Consider the following 24,034-nt stretch of genomic DNA (forward strand, 5'->3'; position numbering starts at 1 on the left):
GGTCCCCATCCTCTATCCTATCCTATCCTCTTTAGTATCCTATCCTCTATCCAATCTTATCCTCTGTCCTATCCTATCCTCTATCCTATACTATCGTCTATGCTATCCTATCCTCTATCCTATCCTATGCTCTTACTAACCCTATCCTCTAATATATCCTATCCTCTATCCTATCCTATCCTCTATCGTATCCTATCCTCTATCCTATCCTGTCCTCTATCATATCCTATCCTCTATCCTATCCTATCCTCTATCCTATCCTATCCTATCCTCTATCCTATCCTTTCCTCTATCCTATCCTATCCTCTATCCTAGCCTCTCATCTATCCTATCCTATCCTCTATCCTATCCTATGCTCTTACTAATCCTATCCTCTATTATATCCTATCCTCTATCCTATCCTATCCTCTATCCTATCCTATCCTCTATCCTATCCTATCCTCTATCCTATCCTATCCTCTATCCTATCCTATCCTGTATCCTATCCTATCCTCCATCCTATCCTATTCTCTATCCAATCCTATCCTCCATCCTATCCTATCCTCTATGCTATCCTATCCTGTATCCTATCCTATGCTCTTAGTAATCCTATGCTCTATCATATCCTATCCTCTATCCTATCCTATCCTCTATCCTATCCTATCCTCTATCCAATCTTATCCTCTGTCCTATCCTATCCTCTATCCTATCCTATCCTCTATGCTATCCTATGCTCTTACTAATCCTATCCTCTATTATATCCTATCCTCTATCCTATCCTATCCTCTATCCTATCCTACCCTCTATCCTATCCTACCCTCTATCCTATCCTATCCTCTTACTTATCCTATCCTCTATCCTATCCTATCCTCTATCCTATCATATCCTCTATCCTATCCTATCCTCTATCCAATCCTATCCTCCATCCTATCCTATCCTCTATGCTATCCTATCCTCTATCCTATCCTATCCTCTATCCTATCCTACCCTCTATCCTATCCTATCCTCTATCCTATCCTCTCCTCTATCCTATCCTATCCTCTCTCCTATCAGATCCTCTATCCTATTCTATCCTCTATCCTATCCTATCCTCTATGCTATCCTATCCTCTATCCTATCCTATGCTCTTACTAATCCTATCCTCTATCCTATCCTATCCTCTATCCTATCCTATCCTCTATCCTATCCTATCCTCTATCCTATCCTATCCTCTATCCTATCCTGTCCTCTATCCTCTATCCTATCCTATCCTCTATCCTATCCTATCCTCTATCGTATCCTATCCTCAATCCTATCCTATCCTCTATCATATCCTATCCTCTATCCTATCCTATCCTCTATCCTATCCTTTCCTCTATCCTATCCTATCCTCTATCCTATCCGATCCTCTATCCTATCCTATCCTCTATCCTATCCTATCCTCTATCCTATCCTATTCTCTATCCTATCCTATCCTCTATCCTATCATATCCTCTACCCTATAATACCATGTATCCTATCCTATTCTCTATCCTATCCTATCCTATCCTCTATCGTATGCTCTATCATATCCTATCAACTATCCTATCCTATCCTCAATCCTATCCTATCCTCTATCATATCCTATCCTCTATCCTATCCTTTCCTCTATCCTATCCTATCCTCTATCCTATCCGATCCTCTATCCTATCCTATCCTCTATCCTATCCTATCCTCTATGGTATCCTATCCTCTATCCTATCCTATGCTCTTACTAATCCTATCCTCTATTATATCCTATCCTCTATCCTATCCTACCCTCTATCCTATCCTATCCTCTATCCTATCCGATCCTCTATCCTATCCTATCCTCCCTCCTATCCGATCCTCTATCCTATCCTATCCTCTATCCTATCCTATCCTCTATGCTATCCTATCCTCTATCCTATCCTATGCTCTTACTAATCCTATCCTCTATTATATCCTATCCTCTATCCTATCCTATCCTCTATCCTATCCTATCCTCTATCCTATCCTATCCTCTATCCTATCCTATCCTCTATCCTATCCTATCCTCTATCCTATCCCATCATCAATCCTATCCTTTCGTCTATCCTATCCTCTATCCTATCCTATCCTCTTACTTATCCTATCCTCTATCCTATCCTACCCTCTATCCTATCCTATCCTCTATCCTATCCGATCCTCTATCCTATCCTATCCTCTCTCCTATCCGATCCTCTATCCTATCCTATCCTCTATCCTATCCTATCCTCTATGCTATCCTATCCTCTATCCTATCCTATGCTCTTACTAATCCTATCCTCTATTATATCCTATCCTCTATCCTATCCTATCCTCTATCCTATCCTATCCTCTATCCTATCCTATCCTCTATCCTATCCTATCCTCTATCCTATCCTATCCTCTATCCTATCCCATCATCAATCCTATCCTTTCGTCTATCCTATCCTCTATCCTATCCTATCCTCTTACTTATCCTATCCTCTATCCTATCCTATCCTCTTACTTATCCTATCCTCTATCCTATCCTATCCTCTATCCTATCCGATCCTCTATCCAATCCTATCCTCTAACCTATCCTGTCCTCTATCCTATCCTATCCTCTATCCTATCCTTTCCTCTATCCTATCCTATGCTCTTACTAATCCTATCCTCTATTATATCCTATCCTCTATCCTATCCTATCCTCTATCCTATCCTATCCTCTATCCTATCCTATCCTCTATCCTATCCTATCCTCTATCCTATCCTATCCTCTATCCTATCCCATCATCAATCCTATCCTTTCGTCTATCCTATCCTCTATCCTATCCTATCCTCTTACTTATCCTATCCTCTATCCTATCCTATCCTCTATCCTATCCGATCCTCTATCCAATCCTATCCTCTATCCTATCCTGTCCACTATCCTATCCTATCCTCTATCCTATCCTATCCTCTATCCTATCCTACCCTCTATCCTATCCTATCCTCTATCCTATCCTCTCCTCTCTCCTATCCTATCCTCTCTCCTATCAGATCCTCTATCCTATCCTATCCTCTATCCTATCCTATGCTCTTACTAATCCTATCCTCTATTATATCCTATCCTCTATCCTATCCTATCCTCTATCCTATCCTATCCTCTATCCTATCCTATCCTCTATCCTATCCTATCCTCTATCCTATCCTATCCTCTATCCTATCCTATCCTCTATCCTATCCCATCATCAATCCTATCCTTTCGTCTATCCTATCCTCTATCCTATCCTATGCTCTTACTAATCCTATGCTCTTACTAATCCTATCCTCTATTATATCCTATCCTCTATCCTATCCTATCCTCTATCCTATCCTCTATCCTATCCTATCCTCTATCCTATCCTATCCTCTATCGTATCCTATCCTCTATCCTATCCTATCCTCTATCCTATCCTATCCTCTATCCAATCCTATCCTCCATCCTATCCTATCATCTATGCTATCCTATCCTCTATCCTATCCTATGCTCTTAGTAATCCTATCCTCTATCCAATCCTATCCTCCATCCTATCCTATCCTCTATCCTATCCTACCCTCTATCCTATCCTATCCTCTATCCTATCCTCTCCTCTATCCTATCCTATGCTCTCTCCTATCAGATCCTCTATCCTATCCTATCCACTATCCTATCCTATCCTCTATGCTATCCTATCCTCTATACTATCCTATGCTCTTACTAATCCTATCCTCTATTATATCCTATCCTCTATCCTATCCTATCCTCTATCCTATCCTATCCTCTATCCTATCCTATCCTCTATCCTATCCTATCCTCTATCCTATCCTGTCCTCTATCCTCTATCCTATCCTATCCTCTATCCTATCCTATCCTTTATCGTATCCTATCCTCAATCCTATCCTATCCTCTATCATATCCTATCCTCTATCCTATCCTATCCTCTATCCTATCCTTTCCTCTATCCTATCCTATCCTCTATCCTATCCGATCCTCTATCCTATCCTATCCTCTATCCTATCCTATCCTCTATCCTATCCTCTATCCTATCCTACCCTCTATCCTATCCTATCCTCTATCCTATCCGATCCTCTATCCTATCCTATCCTCTCTCCTATCCGATCCTCTATCCTATCCTATCCTCTATCCTATCCTATCCTCTATGCTATCCTATCCTCTATCCTATCCTATGCTCTTACTAATCCTATCCTCTATTATATCCTATCCTCTATCCTATCCTATCCTCTACCCTATCCTATCCTCTATCCTATCCTATCCTCTATCCTATCCTATCCTCTATCCTATCCTATCCTCTATCCTATCCCATCATCAATCCTATCCTTTCGTCTATCCTATCCTCTATCCTATCCTATCCTCTTACTTATCCTATCCTCTATCCTATCCTATCCTCTTACTTATCCTATCCTCTATCCTATCCTATCCTCTATCCTATCCGATCCTCTATCCAATCCTATCCTCTATCCTATCCTGTCCTCTATCCTATCCTATCCTCTATCCTATCCTTTCCTCTATCCTATCCTATGCTCTTACTAATCCTATCCTCTATTATATCCTATCCTCTATCCTATCCTATCCTCTATCCTATCCTACCCTCTATCCTATCCTATCCTCTTACTTATCCTATCCTCTATCCTATCCTATCCTCTATCCTATCCTATCCTCTATCCTATCCTATCCTCTATCCTATCCTATCCTCTATCCTATCCTATCCTCTATCCTATCCTATCCTCTATCCTATCCTATCCTCTATGGTATCCTATCCTCTATCCTATCCTATGCTCTTACTAATCCTATCCTCTATTATATCCTATCCTCTACCCTATCCTACCCTCTATCCTATCCTATCCTCTATCCTATCCTATCCCCTATCCTATCCTATCCTCTGTCCAATCCTATCCTCCATCCTATCCTATCCTCTATGCTATCCTATCCTCTATCCTATCCTATCCTCTATCCTATCCTACCCTCTATCCTATCCTATCCTCTATCCTATCCTCTCCTCTATCCTATCCTATCCTCTCTCCTATCAGATCCTCTATCCTATCCTATCCTCTATCCTATCCTATCCTATCCTCTATCCTATCCTTTCCTCTATCCTATCCTATCCTCTATCCTATCCGATCCTCTATCCTATCCTATCCTCTATCCTATCCTATCCTCTATGGTATCCTATCCTCTATCCTATCCTATGCTCTTACTAATCCTATCCTCTATTATATCCTATCCTCTACCCTATCCTACCCTCTATCCTATCCTATCCTCTATCCTATCCGATCCTCTATCCTATCCTATCCTCTCTCCTATCCGATCCTCTATCCTATCCTATCCTCTATCCTATCCTATCCTCTATGCTATCCTATCCTCTATCCTATCCTATGCTCTTACTAATCCTATCCTCTATTATATCCTATCCTCTATCCTATCCTATCCTCTATCCTATCCTATCCTCTATCCTATCCTATCCTCTATCCTATCCTATCCTCTATCCTATCCTATCCTCTATCCTATCCTATCCTCTATCCTATCCTATCCTCTATCCTATCCTATCCTCTATCCTATCCCATCATCAATCCTATCCTTTCGTCTATCCTATCCTCTATCCTATCCTATCCTCTTACTTATCCTATCCTCTATCCTATCCTATCCTCTTACTTATCCTATCCTCTATCCTATCCTATCCTCTATCCTATCCGATCCTCTATCCAATCCTATCCTCTATCCTATCCTGTCCTCTATCCTATCCTATCCTCTATCCTATCCTTTCCTCTATCCTATCCTATGCTCTTACTAATCCTATCCTCTATTATATCCTATCCTCTATCCTATCCTATCCTCTATCCTATCCTACCCTCTATCCTATCCTATCCTCTTACTTATCCTATCCTCTATCCTATCCTATCCTCTATCCTATCCTATCCTCTATCCTATCCTATCCTCTATCCTATCCTATCCCCTATCCTATCCTATCCTCTGTCCAATCCTATCCTCCATCCTATCCTATCCTCTATGCTATCCTATCCTCTATCCTATCCTATCCTCTATCCTATCCTACCCTCTATCCTATCCTATCCTCTATCCTATCATCTCCTCTATCCTATCCTATCCTCTCTCCTATCAGATCCTCTATCCTATCCTATCCTCTATCCTATCCTCTGCTCTTACTAATCCTATCCTCTATTATATCCTATCCTCTATCCTATCCTATCCCCTATCCTATCCTATCCTCTATCCTATCCTATCCTCTATCCTATCCTATCCTCTATCCTATCCTATCCTCTATCCTATCCCATCATCAATCCTATCCTTTCGTCTATCCTATCCTCTATCCTATCCTATCCTCTTACTTATCCTATCCTCTATCCTATCCTATCCTCTATCCTATCCGATCCTCTATCCAATCCTATCCTCTATCCTATCCTGTCCTCTATCCTATCCTATCCTCTAACCTATCCTGTCCTCTATCCTATCCTATTCTCTATCCTATCCTTTCCTCTATCCTATCCTATGCTCTTACTAATCCTATCCTCTATTATGTCCTATCCTCTATCCTATCCTATCCTCTATCCTATCCTACCCTCTATCCTATCCTATCCTCTATCCTATCCTATCCTCTATCCTATCCTATCCTCTATCCTATCCTATCCTCTATCCTATCCTATCCTCTATCCTATCCCATCATCAATCCTATCCTTTCGTCTATCCTATCCTCTATCCTATCCTATCCTCTTACTTATCCTATCCTCTATCCTATCCTATCGTCTATCCTATCCGATCCTCTATCCAATCCTATCCTCTATCCTATCCTGTCCTCTATCCTATCCTATCCTCTATCCTATCCTTTCCTCTATCCTATCCTATCCTCTATCATATCCTATCCTCTATCCTATCCTATCCTCTATCCTATTATATCCTATCCTCTATCCTATCCTATGCTCTTACTAATCCTATCCTCTATTATATCCTATCCTCTATCCTATCCTATCCTCTATCCTATCCTCTATCCTATCCTATCCTCTATCCTATCCTATCCTCTATCGTATCCTATCCTCTATCCTATCCTATCCTCTATCCTATCCTATCCTCTATCCTATCCTATCCTCTATCCAATCCTATCCTCGATCCTATCCTATCATCTATGCTATCCTATCCTCTATCCTATCCTATGCTCTTAGTAATCCTATCCTCTATCCAATCCTATCCTCCATCCTATCCTATCCTCTATCCTATCCTACCCTCTATCCTATCCTATCCTCTATCCTATCCTCTCCTCTATCCTATCCTATGCTCTCTCCTATCAGATCCTCTATCCTATCCTATCCTCTATCCTATCCTATCCTCTATGCTATCCTATCCTCTATCCTATCCTATGCTCTTACTAATCCTATCCTCTATTATATCCTATCCTCTATTATATCCTATCCTCTATCCTATCCTATCCTCTATCCTATCCTATCCTCTATCCTATCCTATCCTCTATCCTATCCTGTCCTCTATCCTCTATCCTATCCTATCCTCTATCCTATCCTATCCTCTATCGTATCCTATCCTCAATCCTATCCTATCCTCTATCATATCCTATCCTCTATCCTATCCTATCCTCTATCCTATCCTATCCTCTTACTTATCCTATCCTCTATCCTATCCTATCCTCTATCCTATCCTATCCTCTATCCTATCCTATCCTCTATCCTATCCTATCCTCTATCCTATCCTATCCTCTATCCTATCCTATCCTCTATCCTATCCTATCCTCTATGGTATCCTATCCTCTATCCTATCCTATGCTCTTACTAATCCTATCCTCTATTATATCCTATCCTCTACCCTATCCTACCCTCTATCCTATCCTATCCTCTATCCTATCCTATCCCCTATCCTATCCTATCCTCTGTCCAATCCTATCCTCCATCCTATCCTATCCTCTATGCTATCCTATCCTCTATCCTATCCTATCCTCTATCCTATCCTACCCTCTATCCTATCCTATCCTCTATCCTATCCTCTCCTCTATCCTATCCTATCCTCTCTCCTATCAGATCCTCTATCCTATCCTATCCTCTATCCTATCCTATCCTATCCTCTATCCTATCCTTTCCTCTATCCTATCCTATCCTCTATCCTATCCGATCCTCTATCCTATCCTATCCTCTATCCTATCCTATCCTCTATGGTATCCTATCCTCTATCCTATCCTATGCTCTTACTAATCCTATCCTCTATTATATCCTATCCTCTACCCTATCCTACCCTCTATCCTATCCTATCCTCTATCCTATCCGATCCTCTATCCTATCCTATCCTCTCTCCTATCCGATCCTCTATCCTATCCTATCCTCTATCCTATCCTATCCTCTATGCTATCCTATCCTCTATCCTATCCTATGCTCTTACTAATCCTATCCTCTATTATATCCTATCCTCTATCCTATCCTATCCTCTATCCTATCCTATCCTCTATCCTATCCTATCCTCTATCCTATCCTATCCTCTATCCTATCCTATCCTCTATCCTATCCTATCCTCTATCCTATCCTATCCTCTATCCTATCCTATCCTCTATCCTATCCTATCCTCTATCCTATCCCATCATCAATCCTATCCTTTCGTCTATCCTATCCTCTATCCTATCCTATCCTCTTACTTATCCTATCCTCTATCCTATCCTATCCTCTTACTTATCCTATCCTCTATCCTATCCTATCCTCTATCCTATCCGATCCTCTATCCAATCCTATCCTCTATCCTATCCTGTCCTCTATCCTATCCTATCCTCTATCCTATCCTTTCCTCTATCCTATCCTATGCTCTTACTAATCCTATCCTCTATTATATCCTATCCTCTATCCTATCCTATCCTCTATCCTATCCTACCCTCTATCCTATCCTATCCTCTTACTTATCCTATCCTCTATCCTATCCTATCCTCTATCCTATCCTATCCTCTATCCTATCCTATCCTCTATCCTATCCTATCCCCTATCCTATCCTATCCTCTGTCCAATCCTATCCTCCATCCTATCCTATCCTCTATGCTATCCTATCCTCTATCCTATCCTATCCTCTATCCTATCCTACCCTCTATCCTATCCTATCCTCTATCCTATCATCTCCTCTATCGTATCCTATCCTCTCTCCTATCAGATCCTCTATCCTATCCTATCCTCTATCCTATCCTCTGCTCTTACTAATCCTATCCTCTATTATATCCTATCCTCTATCCTATCCTATCCCCTATCCTATCCTATCCTCTATCCTATCCTATCCTCTATCCTATCCTATCCTCTATCCTATCCTATCCTCTATCCTATCCCATCATCAATCCTATCCTTTCGTCTATCCTATCCTCTATCCTATCCTATCCTCTTACTTATCCTATCCTCTATCCTATCCTATCCTCTATCCTATCCGATCCTCTATCCAATCCTATCCTCTATCCTATCCTGTCCTCTATCCTATCCTATCCTCTAACCTATCCTGTCCTCTATCCTATCCTATTCTCTATCCTATCCTTTCCTCTATCCTATCCTATGCTCTTACTAATCCTATCCTCTATTATGTCCTATCCTCTATCCTATCCTATCCTCTATCCTATCCTACCCTCTATCCTATCCTATCCTCTATCCTATCCTATCCTCTATCCTATCCTATCCTCTATCCTATCCTATCCTCTATCCTATCCTATCCTCTATCCTATCCCATCATCAATCCTATCCTTTCGTCTATCCTATCCTCTATCCTATCCTATCCTCTTACTTATCCTATCCTCTATCCTATCCTATCCTCTATCCTATCCGATCCTCTATCCAATCCTATCCTCTATCCTATCCTGTCCTCTATCCTATCCTATCCTCTATCCTATCCTTTCCTCTATCCTATCCTATCCTCTATCATATCCTATCCTCTATCCTATCCTATCCTCTATCCTATTATATACTATCCTCTATCCTATCCTATGCTCTTACTAATCCTATCCTCTATTATATCCTATCCTCTATCCTATCCTATCCTCTATCCTATCCTCTATCCTATCCTATCCTCTATCCTATCCTATCCTCTATCGTATCCTATCCTCTATCCTATCCTATCCTCTATCCTATCCTATCCTCTATCCTTTCCTATCCTCTATCCAATCCTATCCTCTATCCTATCCTATCCTCTATGCTATCCTATCCTCTATCCTATCCTATGCTCTTACTAATCCTATCCTCTATTATATCCTATCCTCTATTATATCCTATCCTCTATCCTATCCTATCCTCTATCCTATCCTATCCTCTATCCTATCCTATCCTCTATCCTATCCTGTCCTCTATCCTCTATCCTATCCTATCCTCTATCCTATCCGATCCTCTATCCTTTCCTATCCTCTATCCTATCCTATCCTCTATCCTATCCTCTATCCTATCCTATTCTCTATCCTATCCTATCCTATATCCTATCATATCCTCTACCCTATAATACCATGTATCCTATCCTATTCTCTATCCTATCCTATCCTATCCTCTATCGTATGCTCTATCATATCCTATCAACTATCCTATCCTATCCTCCATCCTATCCTATCATCTATGCTATCCTATCCTCTATCCTATCCTATGCTCTTAGTAATCCTATCCTCTATCATATCCTATCCTCTATCCTATCCTATCCTCTATCCTATCCTATCCTCTATCCAATCTTATCCTCTGTCCTATCCTATCCTCTATCCTATCCTATCCTCTATGCTATCCTATCCTCTATCCCATCCTATGCTCTTACTAATACTATGCTCTTACTAATCCTATCCTCTATTATATCCTATCCTCTATCATATCCTATCCTCTATCCTATCCTATCCTCTATCCTATCCTTTCCTCTATTCTATCTTATCCTCTATCCTAGCCTCTCATCTATCCTATCCTATCCTCTATCCTATCCTATGCTCTTACTAATCCTATCCTCTATTATATCCTATCCTCTATCCTATCCTATCCTCTATCCTATCCTATCCTCTATCCTATCCTATCCTCTATCCTATCCTATCCTCTATCCTATCCTATCCTCTATCCTATCCTATCCTCTATCCTATCCTATCCTCTATCCAATCCTATCCTCTATCCTATCCTATCCTCTATCCTATCCCATCATCAATCCTATCCTTTCGTCTATCCTATCCTCTATCCTATCCTATCCTCTTTCTTATCCTATCCTTTATCCTATCCTATCCTCTATCCTATCCGTTCCTCTATCCTATCCTATCCTCTATCCTATCCTATCCTCTATCCTATCCTATCCTCTATCCTATCCTATCCTCTATCCTATCCCATCATCAATCCTATCCTTTCGTATATCCTATCCTCTATCCTATCCTATCCTCTTACTTATCCTATCCTCTATCCTATCCTATCCTCTATCCTATCCGATCCTCTATCCAATCCTATCCTCTATCCTATCCTATCCTCTATCCTATCCTATCCTCTTTCTTATCCTATCCTCTATCCTATCCTATCCTCTATCCTATCCTTTCCTCTATCCTATCCTATCCTCTATCCTATCCTATCCTCTATCCTATCCTATCCTCTATCCTATCCTATCCTCTATCCTATCCCATCATCAATCCTATCCTTTCGTCTATCCTATCCTCTATCCTATCCTATCCTCTTACTTATCCTATCCTCTATCCTATCCTATCCTCTATCCTATCCTATCCTCTATCCTATCCTATCCTCTATCCTATCCTATCCTCTATCCAATCCTATCCTCTATCCTATCCTATCCTCTATCCTATCCCATCATCAATCCTATCCTTTCGTCTATCCTATCCTCTATCCTATCCTATCCTCTATCCTATCCTATCCTCTATCCTATCCTATCCTCTATCCTATCCTATCCTCTATCCTATCCTATCCTCTATCCTATCCTATCCTCTATCCAATCCTATCCTCTATCCTATCCTATCCTCTATCCTATCCCATCATCAATCCCATCCTTTCGTCTATCCTATCCTCTATCCTATCCTATCCTCTCTCTTATCCTATCCTCTATCCTATCCTATCCTCTATCCTATCCTTTCCTCTATCCTATCCTATCCTCTATCCTATCCTATCCTCTATCCTATCCTATCCTCTATCCTATCCTATCCTCTATCCTATCCCATCATCAATCCTATCCTTTCGTCTATCCTATCCTCTATCCTATCCTATCCTCTTACTTATCCTATCCTCTATCCTATCCTATCCTCTATCCTATCCGATCCTCTATCCAATCCTATCCTCTATCCTATCCTATCCTCTATCCTATCCTATCCTCTTTCTTATCCTATCCTCTATCCTATCCTATCCTCTATCCTATCCTTTCCTCTATCCTATCCTATCCTCTATCCTATCCTATCCTCTATCCTATCCTATCCTCTATCCTATCCTATCCTCTATCCTATCCCATCATCAATCCTATCCTTTCGTCTATCCTATCCTCTTACTTATCCTATCCTCTATCCTATCCTATCCTCTATCCTATCCTATCCTCTATCCTATCCTATCCTCTATCCTATCCTATCCTCTATCCTATCCCATCATCAATCCTATCCTTTCGTCTATCCTATCCTCTATCCTATCCTATCCTCTTACTTATCCTATCCTCTATCCTATCCTATCCTCTATCCTATCCTATCCTCTATCCTATCCTTTCCTCTATCCTATCCTATTCTCTATCCTATCCTATCCTCTATCCTATCCTATCCTCTATCCTATCCTATCCTCTATCCTATCCTTTCCTCTATCCTATCCTATCCTCTATCCTATCCTATCCTCTATCCTATTATATCCTATCCTCTATCCTATCCTATGCTCTTACTAATCCTATCCTCTATTATATCCTATCCTCTATCCTATCCTATCCTCTATCCTATCCTCTATCCTATCCTATCCTCTATCCTATCCTATCCTCTATCGTATCCTATCCTCTATCCTATCCTATCCTCTATCCTATCCTATCCTCTATCCTATCCTATCCTCTGTCCTATCCTATCCTCTATCCTATCCTATCCTCTATGCTATCCTATCCTCTATGCTATCCTATCCTCTATCCTATCCTATGCTCTTACTAATCCTATCCTCTATTATATCCTATCCTCTATCCTATCCTATCCTCTATCCTATCCTATCCTCTATCCTATCATATCCTCTATCCTATCCTATCCTCTATCCTATCCTATCCTCTATCCTATCCTATCCTCTATCCTATCCTATCCTCTATCCTATCCTATCCTCTATCCTATCCTATCCTATCCTCTATCCTATCCTATCCTCTATCCTATCCTATCCTCTATCCTATTATATCCTATCCTCTATCCTATCCTATGCTCTTACTAATCCTATCCTCTATTATATCCTATCCTCTATCCTATCCTATCCTCTATCCTATCATCTATCCTATCCTATCCTCTATCCTATCCTATCCTCTATCGTATCCTATCCTCTATCCTATCCTATCCTCTATCCTATCCTATCCTCTATCCTATCCTATCCTCTATCCTATCCTATCCTCTATCCAATCCTATCCTCTATCCTATCCTATCCTCTATCCTATCCCATCATCAATCCTATCCTTTCGTCTATCCTATCCTCTATCCTATCCTATCCTCTTACTTATCCTATCCTCTATCCTATCCTATCCTCTATCCTATCCTATCCTCTATCCTATCCTTTCCTCTATCCTATCCTATCCTCTATCCTATCCTATCCTCTATCCTATCCTATCCTCTATCCTATCCTATCCTCTATCCTATCCCATCATCAATCCTATCCTTTCGTCTATCCTATCCTCTATCCTATCCTATCCTCTTACTTATCCTATCCTCTATCCTATCCTATCCTCTATCCTATCCGATCCTCTATCCAATCCTATCCTCTATCCTATCCTATCCTCTATCCTATCCTATCCTCTTTCTTATCCTATCCTCTATCCTATCCTATCCTCTATCCTATCCTTTCCTCTATCCTATCCTATCCTCTATCCTATCCTATCCTCTATCCTATCCTATCCTCTATCCTATCCTATCCTCTATCCTATCCTATCCTCTATCCTATCCCATCATCAATCCTATCCTTTCGTCTATCCTATCCTCTTACTTATCCTATCCTCTATCCTATCCTATCCTCTATCCTATCCTATCCTCTATCCTATCCTATCCTCTATCCTATCCTATCCTCTATCCTATCCCATCATCAATCCTATCCTTTCGTCTATCCTATCCTCTATCCTATCCTATCCTCTTACTTATCCTATCCTCTATCCTATCCTATCCTCTATCCTATCCTATCCTCTATCCTATCCTTTCCTCTATCCTATCCTATCCTCTATCCTATCCTATCCTCTATCCTATCCTATCCTCTATCCTATCCTATCCTCTATCCTATCCTTTCCTCTATCCTATCCTATCCTCTATCATATCCTATCCTCTATCCTATCCTATCCTCTATCCTATTATATCCTATCCTCTATCCTATCCTATGCTCTTACTAATCCTATCCTCTATTATATCCTATCCTCTATCCTATCCTATCCTCTATCCTATCCTCTATCCTATCCTATCCTCTATCCTATCCTATCCTCTATCGTATCCTATCCTCTATCCTATCCTATCCTCTATCCTATCCTATCCTCTATCCTATCCTATCCTCTGTCCTATCCTATCCTCTATCCTATCCTATCCTCTATCCTATCCTATCCTCTATCGTATCCTATCCTCTATCCTATCCTATCCTCTATCCTATCCTATCCTCTATCCTATCCTATCCTCTATCCAATCCTATCCTCCATCCTATCCTATCATCTATGCTATCCTATCCTCTATCCTATCCTATGCTCTTAGTAATCCTATCCTCTATCCAATCCTATCCTCCATCCTATCCTATCCTCTATCCTATCCTACCCTCTATCCTATCCTATCCTCTATCCTATCCTCTCCTCTATCCTATCCTATGCTCTCTCCTATCAGATCCTCTATCCTATCCTATCCTCTATCCTATCCTATCCTCTATGCTATCCTATCCTCTATCCTATCCTATGCTCTTACTAATCCTATCCTCTATTATATCCTATCCTCTATCCTATCCTATCCTCTATCCTATCCTATCCTCTATCCTATCCTATCCTCTATCCTATCCTATCCTCTATCCTATCCTGTCCTCTATCCTCTATCCTATCCTATCCTCTATCCTATCCTATCCTCTATCGTATCCTATCCTCAATCCTATCCTATCCTCTATCATATCCTATCCTCTATCCTATCCTATCCTCTATCCTATCCTTTCCTCTATCCTATCCTATCCTCTATCCTATCCGATCCTCTATCCTATTCTATCCTCTATCCTATCCTATCCTCTATCCTATCCTCTATCCTATCCTATTCTCTATCCTATCCTATCCTATATCCTATCATATCCTCTACCCTATAATACCATGTATCCTATCCTATTCTCTATCCTATCCTATCCTATCCTCTATCGTATGCTCTATCATATCCTATCAACTATCCTATCCTATCCTCAATCCTATCCTATCCTCTATCATATCCTATCCTCTATCCTATCCTATCCTCTATCCTATCCTATCCTATCCTCTATCCTATCCTTTCCTCTATCCTATCCTATCCTCTATCCTATCCGATCCTCTATCCTATCCTATCCTCTATCCTATCCTATCCTCTATGCTATCCTATCCTCTATCCTATCCTATGCTCTTACTAATCCTATCCTCTATTATATCCTATCCTCTATCCTATCCTACCCTCTATCCTATCCTATCCTCTATCCTATCCGATCCTCTATCCTATCCTATCCTCTCTCCTATCCGATCCTCTATCCTATCCTATCCTCTATCCTATCCTATCCTCTATGCTATCCTATCCTCTATCCTATCCTATGCTCTTACTAATCCTATCCTCTATTATATCCTATCCTCTATCCTATCCTATCCTCTACCCTATCCTATCCTCTATCCTATCCTATCCTCTATCCTATCCTATCCTCTATCCTATCCTATCCTCTATCCTATCCCATCATCAATCCTATCCTTTCGTCTATCCTATCCTCTATCCTATCCTATCCTCTTACTTATCCTATCCTCTATCCTATCCTATCCTCTTACTTATCCTATCCTCTATCCTATCCTATCCTCTATCCTATCCGATCCTCTATCCAATCCTATCCTCTATCCTATCCTGTCCTCTATCCTATCCTATCCTCTATCCTATCCTTTCCTCTATCCTATCCTATGCTCTTACTAATCCTATCCTCTATTATATCCTATCCTCTATCCTATCCTATCCTCTATCCTATCCTACCCTCTATCCTATCCTATCCTCTTACTTATCCTATCCTCTATCCTATCCTATCCTCTATCCTATCCTATCCTCTATCCTATCCTATCCTCTATCCTATCCTATCCTCTATCCTATCCTATCCTCTATCCTATCCTATCCCCTATCCTATCCTATCCTCTGTCCAATCCTATCCTCCATCCTATCCTATCCTCTATGCTATCCTATCCTCTATCCTATCCTATCCTCTATCCTATCCTACCCTCTATCCTATCCTATCCTCTATCCTATCCTCTCCTCTATCCTATCCTATCCTCTCTCCTATCAGATCCTCTATCCTATCCTATCCTCTATCCTATCCTATCCTATCCTCTATCCTATCCTTTCCTCTATCCTATCCTATCCTCTATCCTATCCGATCCTCTATCCTATCCTATCCTCTATCCTATCCTATCCTCTATGGTATCCTATCCTCTATCCTATCCTATGCTCTTACTAATCCTATCCTCTATTATATCCTATCCTCTACCCTATCCTACCCTCTATCCTATCCTATCCTCTATCCTATCCGATCCTCTATCCTATCCTATCCTCTCTCCTATCCGATCCTCTATCCTATCCTATCCTCTATCCTATCCTATCCTCTATGCTATCCTATCCTCTATCCTATCCTATGCTCTTACTAATCCTATCCTCTATTATATCCTATCCTCTATCCTATCCTATCCTCTATCCTATCCTATCCTCTATCCTATCCTATCCTCTATCCTATCCTATCCTCTATCCTATCCTATCCTCTATCCTATCCTATCCTCTATCCTATCCTATCCTCTATCCTATCCTATCCTCTATCCTATCCCATCATCAATCCTATCCTTTCGTCTATCCTATCCTCTATCCTATCCTATCCTCTTACTTATCCTATCCTCTATCCTATCCTATCCTCTTACTTATCCTATCCTCTATCCTATCCTATCCTCTATCCTATCCGATCCTCTATCCAATCCTATCCTCTATCCTATCCTGTCCTCTATCCTATCCTATCCTCTATCCTATCCTTTCCTCTATCCTATCCTATGCTCTTACTAATCCTATCCTCTATTATATCCTATCCTCTATCCTATCCTATCCTCTATCCTATCCTACCCTCTATCCTATCCTATCCTCTTACTTATCCTATCCTCTATCCTATCCTATCCTCTATCCTATCCTATCCTCTATCCTATCCTATCCTCTATCCTATCCTATCCTCTATCCTATCCTTTCCTCTATCCTATCCTATGCTCTTACTAATCCTATCCTCTATTATATCCTATCCTCTATCCTATCCTTTCCTCTATCCTATCCTATGCTCTTACTAATCCTATCCTCTATTATATCCTATCCTCTATCCTATCCTATCCTCTATCCTATCCTACCCTCTATCCTATCCTATCCTCTTACTTATCCTATCCTCTCTCCTATCAGATCCTCTATCCTATCCTATCCTCTATCCTATCCTATGCTCTTACTAATCCTATCCTCTATTATATCCTATCCTCTATCCTATCCTATCCCCTATCCTATCCTATCCTCTATCCTATCCTATCCTCTATCCTATCCTATCCTCTATCCTATCCTATCCTCTATCCTATCCCATCATCAATCCTATCCTTTCGTCTATCCTATCCTCTATCCTATCCTATCCTCTTACTTATCCTATCCTCTATCCTATCCTATCCTCTATCCTATCCGATCCTCTATCCAATCCTATCCTCTATCCTATCCTGTCCTCTATCCTATCCTATCCTCTATCCTATCCTGTCCTCTATCCTATCCTATTCTCTATCCTATCCTTTCCTCTATCCTATCCTATGCTCTTACTAATCCTATCCTCTATTATGTCCTATCCTCTATCCTATCCTATCCTCTATCCTATCCTACCCTCTATCCTATCCTATCCTCTATCCTATCCTATCCTCTATCCTATCCTATCCTCTATCCTATCCTATCCTCTATCCTATCCCATCATCAATCCTATCCTTTCGTCTATCCTATCCTCTATCCTATCCTATCCTCTTACTTATCCTATCCTCTATCCTATCCTATCCTCTATCCTATCCTATCCTCTATCCTATCCGATCCTCTATCCAATCCTATCCTCTATCCTATCCTGTCCTCTATCCTATCCTATCCTCTATCCTATCCTTTCCTCTATCCTATCCTATCCTCTATCATATCCTATCCTCTATCCTATCCTATCCTCTATCCTATTATATCCTATCCTCTATCCTATCCTATGCTCTTACTAATCCTATCCTCTATTATATCCTATCCTCTATCCTATCCTATCCTCTATCCTATCCTCTATCCTATCCTATCCTCTATCCTATCCTATCCTCTATCGTATCCTATCCTCTATCCTATCCTATCCTCTATCCTATCCTATCCTCTATCCTATCCTATCCTCTATCCAATCCTATCCTCGATCCTATCCTATCATCTATGCTATCCTATCCTCTATCCTATCCTATGCTCTTAGTAATCCTATCCTCTATCCAATCCTATCCTCCATCCTATCCTATCCTCTATCCTATCCTACCCTCTATCCTATCCTATCCTCTATCCTATCCTCTCCTCTATCCTATCTTATGCTCTCTCCTATCAGATCCTCTATCCTATCCTATCCTCTATCCTATCCTATCCTCTATGCTATCCTATCCTCTATCCTATCCTATGCTCTTACTAATCCTATCCTCTATTATATCCTATCCTCTATCCTATCCTATCCTCTATCCTATCCTATCCTCTATCCTATCCTATCCTCTATCCTATCCTATCCTCTATCCTATCCTGTCCTCTATCCTCTATCCTATCCTATCCTCTATCCTATCCTATCCTCTATCGTATCCTATCCTCAATCCTATCCTATCCTCTATCATATCCTATCCTCTATCCTATCCTATCCTCTATCCTATCCTTTCCTCTATCCTATCCTATCCTCTATCCTATCCGATCCTCTATCCTTTCCTATCCTCTATCCTATCCTATCCTCTATCCTATCCTCTATCCTATCCTATTCTCTATCCTATCCTATCCTATATCCTATCATATCCTCTACCCTATAATACCATGTATCCTATCCTATTCTCTATCCTATCCTATCCTATCCTCTATCGTATGCTCTATCATATCCTATCAACTATCCTATCCTATCCTCCATCCTATCCTATCATCTATGCTATCCTATCCTCTATCCTATCCTATGCTCTTAGTAATCCTATCCTCTATCATATCCTATCCTCTATCCTATCCTATCCTCTATCCTATCCTATCCTCTATCCAATCTTATCCTCTGTCCTATCCTATCCTCTATCCTATCCTATCCTCTATGCTATCCTATCCTCTATCCCATCCTATGCTCTTACTAATACTATGCTCTTACTAATCCTATCCTCTATTATATCCTATCCTCTATCATATCCTATCCTCTATCCTATCCTATCCTCTATCCTATCCTTTCCTCTATTCTATCTTATCCTCTATCCTAGCCTCTCATCTATCCTAGCCTCTCATCTATCCTATCCTATCCTCTATCCTATCCTATGCTCTTACTAATCCTATCCTCTATTATATCCTATCCTCTATCCTATCCTATCCTCTATCCTATCCTATCCTCTATCCTATCCTATCCTCTATCCTATCCTATCCTCTATCCTATCCTATCCTCTATCCTATCCTATCCTCTATCCTATCCTATCCTCTATCCAATCCTATCCTCTATCCTATCCTATCCTCTATCCTATCCCATCATCAATCCTATCCTTTCGTCTATCCTATCCTCTATCCTATCCTATCCTCTTTCTTATCCTATCCTCTATCCTATCCTATCCTCTATCCTATCCGTTCCTCTATCCTATCCTATCCTCTATCCTATCCTATCCTCTATCCTATCCTATCCTCTATCCTATCCTATCCTCTATCCTATCCCATCATCAATCCTATCCTTTCGTATATCCTATCCTCTATCCTATCCTATCCTCTTACTTATCCTATCCTCTATCCTATCCTATCCTCTATCCTATCCGATCCTCTATCCAATCCTATCCTCTATCCTATCCTATCCTCTATCCTATCCTATCCTCTTTCTTATCCTATCCTCTATCCTATCCTATCCTCTATCCTATCCGATCCTCTATCCAATCCTATCCTCTATCCTATCCTGTCCTCTATCCTATCCTATCCTCTATCCTATCCTTTCCTCTATCCTATCCTATGCTCTTACTAATCCTATCCTCTATTATATCCTATCCTCTATCCTATCCTATCCTCTATCCTATCCTACCCTCTATCCTATCCTATCCTCTTACTTATCCTATCCTCTATCCTATCCTATCCTCTATCCTATCCTATCCTCTATCCTATCCTATCCTCTATCCTATCCTATCCCCTATCCTATCCTATCCTCTGTCCAATCCTATCCTCCATCCTATCCTATCCTCTATGCTATCCTATCCTCTATCCTATCCTATCCTCTATCCTATCCTACCCTCTATCCTATCCTATCCTCTATCCTATCATCTCCTCTATCCTATCCTATCCTCTCTCCTATCAGATCCTCTATCCTATCCTATCCTCTATCCTATCCTATGCTCTTACTAATCCTATCCTCTATTATATCCTATCCTCTATCCTATCCTATCCCCTATCCTATCCTATCCTCTATCCTATCCTATCCTCTATCCTATCCTATCCTCTATCCTATCCTATCCTCTATCCTATCCTATCCTCTATCCTATCCCATCATCAATCCTATCCTTTCGTCTATCCTATCCTCTATCCTATCCTATCCTCTTACTTATCCTATCCTCTATCCTATCCTATCCTCTATCCTATCCGATCCTCTATCCAATCCTATCCTCTATCCTATCCTGTCCTCTATCCTATCCTATCCTCTATCCTATCCTGTCCTCTATCCTATCCTATTCTCTATCCTATCCTTTCCTCTATCCTATCCTATGCTCTTACTAATCCTATCCTCTATTATGTCCTATCCTCTATCCTATCCTATCCTCTATCCTATCCTACCCTCTATCCTATCCTATCCTCTATCCTATCCTATCCTCTATCCTATCCTATCCTCTATCCTATCCTATCCTCTATCCTATCCCATCATCAATCCTATCCTTTCGTCTATCCTATCCTCTATCCTATCCTATCCTCTTACTTATCCTATCCTCTATCCTATCCTATCCTCTATCCTATCCTATCCTCTATCCTATCCGATCCTCTATCCAATCCTATCCTCTATCCTATCCTGTCCTCTATCCTATCCTATCCTCTATCCTATCCTTTCCTCTATCCTATCCTATCCTCTATCATATCCTATCCTCTATCCTATCCTATCCTCTATCCTATTATATCCTATCCTCTATCCTATCCTATGCTCTTACTAATCCTATCCTCTATTATATCCTATCCTCTATCCTATCCTATCCTCTATCCTATCCTCTATCCTATCCTATCCTCTATCCTATCCTATCCTCTATCGTATCCTATCCTCTATCCTATCCTATCCTCTATCCTATCCTATCCTCTATCCTATCCTATCCTCTATCCAATCCTATCCTCGATCCTATCCTATCATCTATGCTATCCTATCCTCTATCCTATCCTATGCTCTTAGTAATCCTATCCTCTATCCAATCCTATCCTCCATCCTATCCTATCCTCTATCCTATCCTACCCTCTATCCTATCCTATCCTCTATCCTATCCTCTCCTCTATCCTATCTTATGCTCTCTCCTATCAGATCCTCTATCCTATCCTATCCTCTATCCTATCCTATCCTCTATGCTATCCTATCCTCTATCCTATCCTATGCTCTTACTAATCCTATCCTCTATTATATCCTATCCTCTATCCTATCCTATCCTCTATCCTATCCTATCCTCTATCCTATCCTATCCTCTATCCTATCCTATCCTCTATCCTATCCTGTCCTCTATCCTCTATCCTATCCTATCCTCTATCCTATCCTATCCTCTATCGTATCCTATCCTCAATCCTATCCTATCCTCTATCATATCCTATCCTCTATCCTATCCTATCCTCTATCCTATCCTTTCCTCTATCCTATCCTATCCTCTATCCTATCCGATCCTCTATCCTTTCCTATCCTCTATCCTATCCTATCCTCTATCCTATCCTCTATCCTATCCTATTCTCTATCCTATCCTATCCTATATCCTATCATATCCTCTACCCTATAATACCATGTATCCTATCCTATTCTCTATCCTATCCTATCCTATCCTCTATCGTATGCTCTATCATATCCTATCAACTATCCTATCCTATCCTCCATCCTATCCTATCATCTATGCTATCCTATCCTCTATCCTATCCTATGCTCTTAGTAATCCTATCCTCTATCATATCCTATCCTCTATCCTATCCTATCCTCTATCCTATCCTATCCTCTATCCAATCTTATCCTCTGTCCTATCCTATCCTCTATCCTATCCTATCCTCTATGCTATCCTATCCTCTATCCCATCCTATGCTCTTACTAATACTATGCTCTTACTAATCCTATCCTCTATTATATCCTATCCTCTATCATATCCTATCCTCTATCCTATCCTATCCTCTATCCTATCCTTTCCTCTATTCTATCTTATCCTCTATCCTAGCCTCTCATCTATCCTAGCCTCTCATCTATCCTATCCTATCCTCTATCCTATCCTATGCTCTTACTAATCCTATCCTCTATTATATCCTATCCTCTATCCTATCCTATCCTCTATCCTATCCTATCCTCTATCCTATCCTATCCTCTATCCTATCCTATCCTCTATCCTATCCTATCCTCTATCCTATCCTATCCTCTATCCAATCCTATCCTCTATCCTATCCTATCCTCTATCCTATCCCATCATCAATCCTATCCTTTCGTCTATCCTATCCTCTATCCTATCCTATCCTCTTTCTTATCCTATCCTCTATCCTATCCTATCCTCTATCCTATCCGTTCCTCTATCCTATCCTATCCTCTATCCTATCCTATCCTCTATCCTATCCTATCCTCTATCCTATCCTATCCTCTATCCTATCCCATCATCAATCCTATCCTTTCGTATATCCTATCCTCTATCCTATCCTATCCTCTTACTTATCCTATCCTCTATCCTATCCTATCCTCTATCCTATCCGATCCTCTATCCAATCCTATCCTCTATCCTATCCTATCCTCTATCCTATCCTATCCTCTTTCTTATCCTATCCTCTATCCTATCCTATCCTCTATCCTATCCTTTCCTCTATCCTATCCTATCCTCTATCCTATCCTATCCTCTATCCTATCCTATCCTCTATCCTATCCTATCCTCTATCCTATCCCATCATCAATCCTATCCTTTCGTCTATCCTATCCTCTATCCTATCCTATCCTCTTACTTATCCTATCCTCTATCCTATCCTATCCTCTATCCTATCCTATCCTCTATCCTATCCTATCCTCTATCCTATCCTATCCTCTATCCAATCCTATCCTCTATCCTATCCTATCCTCTATCCTATCCCATCATCAATCCTATCCTTTCGTCTATCCTATCCTCTATCCTATCCTATCCTCTATCCTATCCTATCCTCTATCCTATCCTATCCTCTATCGTATCCTATCCTCTATCCTATCCTATCCTCTATCCTATCCTATCCTCTTTCTTATCCTATCCTCTATCCTATCCTATCCTCTATCCTATCCCATCATCAATCCCATCCTTTCGTCTATCCTA

This window comes from Halictus rubicundus, unplaced genomic scaffold (genome assembly GCF_050948215.1).
Source record: "Halictus rubicundus isolate RS-2024b unplaced genomic scaffold, iyHalRubi1_principal scaffold0157, whole genome shotgun sequence".
In the NCBI taxonomy this organism is placed as follows: Eukaryota; Metazoa; Arthropoda; class Insecta; order Hymenoptera; family Halictidae; genus Halictus; species Halictus rubicundus.